Source organism: Myotis brandtii, unplaced genomic scaffold, assembly GCF_000412655.1.
Source record: "Myotis brandtii unplaced genomic scaffold, ASM41265v1 scaffold10901, whole genome shotgun sequence".
Taxonomy (NCBI): Eukaryota; Metazoa; Chordata; class Mammalia; order Chiroptera; family Vespertilionidae; genus Myotis; species Myotis brandtii.
This window is the reverse complement of record NW_005353712.1, coordinates 147-5,123: the sequence shown is the minus strand read 5'-3', so window position 1 is coordinate 5,123 and position 4,977 is coordinate 147. Positions and strand designations below refer to the sequence as shown.

General features: G+C 46.8%; 1 pseudogene; it reads left to right on the top strand.

The window, feature by feature from the left end:
* Positions 1-919: 919 nt before the first annotated feature.
* LOC106726842 lies at positions 920-4,651 on the top strand (annotated as a pseudogene).
* Positions 4,652-4,977: the final 326 nt, after the last annotated feature.

Here is a 4,977-nt window from a genome sequence, read left to right as displayed (position 1 = left end):
CTATGGGCTTATTTATAGTGTTCCCTTCTGCCAGCAGCCCTGCGGGAGCCCTTCCCCACTTGCGGGTCACGCTGGCCCCAAGCCGTGGACTTTGTGGGGCGCAGATTTCCCCCCGCGCGCACGCGTTCCTCGCTCCAACCTGAATTGCAAACCGCACCTTTGGGGGAAGTCTAACCTTTCCGTGGGGGGAAGCAGGTCTCCTCTGAGTTCATGTAGTCGTGCTGCTTGAGAGCCGTTGGTTGCCTCCGGGTTAGTAGCCGATCTCTGGATGTGGATAACAGCTGCTCAAGATGGCGAGGTCTCGCGGCTGAGCTGGCGCCCAGGGGGAGGTTTCAGCCTCAATCTCTAACCATCCCCATTTTCTAGGAGTTCTCTGTCTTTCCTGGCTGCAGACTGTCTCTCAGCTGAATCTCCTCTGCTTGTTCGGGCTGTATATTACCCGTTTCAGCTGCTCGCCCTTATCTGCTCCAGGACAAAGCACCAACACGTCCATCTAAACCTCCGCCATTTTTTCCTCCTCTCCATAAAATTATTTTCATTGCTACTTCATAATTGTAATTTTGCTACTGTTATGAATTGTAATGCAAATATCTGATATGCAGGATGTATTTTCATTGTTTGCGACCCATAGGTTGAGAACTGCTGGAAATGAATGATTAAGTAATTGAATGAATCAATAAAACCATTGCATATACTTGATATAGATGAATCCATTCAATTAAACAAAACACACTAACTACCATTATGTCCTAGGCACTGTGAACAGGATAGACAGGATCCTCGCACTCATGGAACTTTTAGTGCAATAATTACTCTCTCCTTCCTTTAGTTTTGGACATAAAATCTATTATGACATTGAACTAACTATATTGGGACTATTTTATTTGAAAGCTGCCTCCTCTATTAGCCTGTGAGCACCATGAAGGTAAAAGCTAGGTCTTCATCACCTGCCTGAGGGCCTGGTCACAATTAATGACTTTAAGTACTAGCCCAGTGTCCCATCCCTGATAGAGACTTTGTTGTCTCCTTTCAAAGTTCTTTAAGTTTGCACAATCCAGTTTCTTGCCCCCTGGCAAATATTCAGGCAGGAGGAGGCCCTATAATTTATCCTTCACAGACTAGTGGGAAAAGAGATTTAGGTAGGGAAACACTTTTGTGTTCAGTACAATTTATGGATCCTGGGAAAAAATTATATATATGGAAAATGTTGATATGTGATAGAAAAATAAGTCCCAAATAGTATGCCAACCAAAGAGAGCCAAATGATCAATGAGTCAAAAAGGAGAGTTTCAAGATGGTGTGGAGTAGGTAGATCTTTCTTTCACTTCCTCCCAGAAACTGGAACTTAAACTAAATTGGGGAACGTTCACTCTGAATACCAACTGAAACCTGGCTGAAGAGGAGACTTTTAAACAAGGAAGAGCAGAAAGCACCTCTAGAGTGGTAGGAAGGGGCTAGCCCTGCTCCCTGGGGTGGCAGGCTAAGGGTGCAGTGGGATATCTGGGCTGAGGGGAGGGAGTGTTGGGAGTTGAGGGTTGGGGAGGGTATATAGAAGGGGGGATTGGTGGAGAAACTGGAGGGTGGGATTTGGAATTTCCCCCCTGAGAGGAGTGAGGCCTGAAGCCCAGGCATCGATCCCCAGCCTGGAGCACCAGAAGCAGGAATAGCCATGCAGGTAACATACAGAGGTGAAATGCAATGGGGCCTCTGTTCCTTGGGGAGAAATGGAGCCTGGCAGAGACAAAGACACTTTTTATTTGAAAGGGCCAGAGTGGAGGATTTTCTTTTGCAGCCACTCACTCTGTTCTTCAATGGAGGGAGGGCAGTGCATATCGGCATTGCCTGAGGAGAGAAGGGAGAAGCTGCTGAAATACTTGTGCATGGTGTATACTCTACCCCACCCCTGCCCTCTGCAGCAGCCATTGTTCCTGCAGCCCCTCCCAGAAGCAGCAAGGCAATTACCCTGCTCTCTGGGATACAACTTACCCCACCCTCTAGAATCCCACTTGCCCCACCCTGCATCTTGACCCCTGCTGAGGAGACTCAAGCAGAGGTCAGACCTATGGGTCTGGGTAGTCTCAAGGAGCTTCAGTGACTGGCTTTGGGTGGAGCCATTCCCCCCCTTTCCCAGAAATTTGACTGGTGCTTCCACATCAGAGGAGAGCTGATCGAAATTCCCAGCTTTCAGAAGAGTCCACTGGCCTGCCTACAAGGGTCTCACTCTGCGGAGGTCAGGGGAATATTCTGAGATAGACTCAGAAGTGAGGCTCTGGGATGGGGGACACACCCACCATCTTCCCTGAAGTCTGAGTGGCACCTCCCCTCACAGGAGATACAGAAGTCTTATCCTTCCAATGCTACCAAAAGCCCTTTCAGAAACAGCCATTCAGTGACTAAGTCTGACAACTGGCTGGCCGGCAGAGGCAGAAAGAGGAGGATCCCCAGGTGTCTTGGGATGTTTGCTGACCTGCCTTGGGTCAACTGTTATCAAAGAGCCTGCCTTGGAGCACAGAAAGCATATATGCACTTCTATGTTCATTGCAACATTATTTACAATAGCCAAGATCTGGAAACAGCCCAAGTGCCCATCAGTAGAAGAGTGGATAAAAAAGCTCTGGTATCCTAATATATAAAAAGCCAGGGGGAGTGCCAACCTAAACAACCAGATGGTTGTTTGTTGATTTATTGATGACAGCCATTCTGACAGGTGTGAGGTGATGTCTCATGGTCATTTTAATTTGCATTTCTCTGATGATAAGTGATGTTGAACATCTATACTAATAATAGAGGCATATGCAAATTTTCCAGGACACTGTCAGAGTAACAGTAACGACCAGCAGGCTTCCTGGGGTGACAGGCTGGCAGGGGGGTTAGTGAGGGATGACCGAAGGACTGAACAGCGGGCAGTTGGGGATGACCAGGCTGGCAGGGGGGCAGTGATGGGCAACCAGGCCAGCAGGGGTGACAGTGAGGGGCAACCGTACCAGCACAGGGGGCAGTTAGGGGCTACCAGGCTAGTGGGTGGGGCAGTGAGGGATGACCAGGCCAGCAGGGGGGGTCAGTTAGGGGCAATCAGGCCAGCAGGCAGAGGTGGTTAGGGGTGACAAGGCCTGAAGGGGGCCGATTAGGGGTGAACAGGCCGGCAGCAGGGGGCAATCAGGCAGGCAGGCAGGTGAGTGGTTAGGAACCAGTAGTCCAGGATTGTGAGAGGGGTGTCCATGGGATCGGACCTAAACCAGCAGTCAGAGATCCCCCAACGGGTCCCAGATTGGAGAAGGTGCAAGACACCCCCCCCCATGCATGAATTTCATGCACCGGGCCTCTAGTATTCACATAAAGTAATACTACACAGCTATAAAAAAGAAGGAACTCTAACCCTTTATAACAGCATGGATGGACCTGGAGATTATTATGCTAAGTGAAATAAGACAGTCAGAGAAAGACCAATACCGTATGATCTTTTTAATATGTGGAATCTAATGAAGAAAATAAACTGACAAAAAATATAGGGCCCAAGGCATGGATATATGTAACAGACTAACACATCTCAGGTGGGTGGGGAGTGAGGGGGAGTGGAAGAGATTAACCAAAAATATATATGTATATATGCATAGCTAATGGACATAGACAATAATGTGGTGATGGCCTGGGAAAGGGGTGTGAGCTGGGTGGAGGGGGGCAAAGAGGGGTAAAATGGGGACATCCATAATACTGCCCACAATTTTTTTAAAAAAGAAGAAAGTGAATCAATAATTAATAGTCTTTCTAAATAAGAACCACCAGTCTAATATAAATGATTGGCCCTGAAGCAGACACAAACCTTCACTAACTACTCTTACCACCAGCTAGCTGTCCTCAGGGGTTTTTAAAAATATATATTTTTATTGATTTCAGAGAGACAGGGAGAGGGAGAGAGAGAGAGATCAATGATGAGAGAGAATCATTGATCAGCTGCCTCCTGCACACCTCCTACTGGGGATCGAGCCTGCAACCCAGGCATGTGTCCTGACTAGGAATTGAACTGTGACCTCCTGGTTCATAGGTCGACGCTCACTGAGCCAAGCCAGCTGGACCTCATTCAGATTTTTGAAGGTAAATGCACCATAGCCAAAGATCACAACTTCCTTGGCAAGTTTGAACTCACAGACATACCACCTGCACTTTGTGCAGTCCCTCAGTTTGAAGTCACTTTTGATATTGATACCAATGGTACTTTCAATGTCTCTACTGTGGCCAAGAGTACAGGCAAAGAGAACAAGATTACCATCACTAAGCACAAGAACAGTTTGACCAAGGAAGACAGCAAACATATGGTCCAAGAAGCTGAGAAATACAAAGCTCAAGAGAAGCAGCAGTGGGACAAGGTATCTTCCCAAAAAAATCACTTAAATTCTTTGCTAGCAATATAAAAGCAACTGCTAAAGATGAAAAACTTCAAGTTAAGCTCAATGATGAGGATAAACAGATGATTCTTAACAAATGTAATGAAATCATCAACTGGTTTCATAAGAATCAGACTGCAGAGAAGGAAGAATTTGAACATCAGCAGAAAGAGCTGGAGAAAGTCTGCAGCCCTATGATTCCCAAGCTGTCCCAGAGCAGGAGGTAAGCCAGGAGGAATGCCTGGGGCTTCCCTAGTGATGGAGCTCCTCCACCTGGTGGTTCCTTCTCCTGGACCCACCAATGAAGAGGTGGATCACGGCAAACTGATCCACCTCTTAGTTTTTGTTCCATACAAAACATTGAAAGACCCAAATTTGCACCAAATTCCATGGAAGTTTTAAGGATGAGCTGCTATAGTAAGTAACTGGCAATCTCTATACTTGCATATGGAACATGTGCACAGGGACAGGAAATAACCTTGCACTTTCTAGGCACTGCAGTGTAAGGATAAAACACAATGCATTAAATCAAACTGTATTTGAAATTGTCACACAAAACACACACATACACACACACACACACACACACACACAC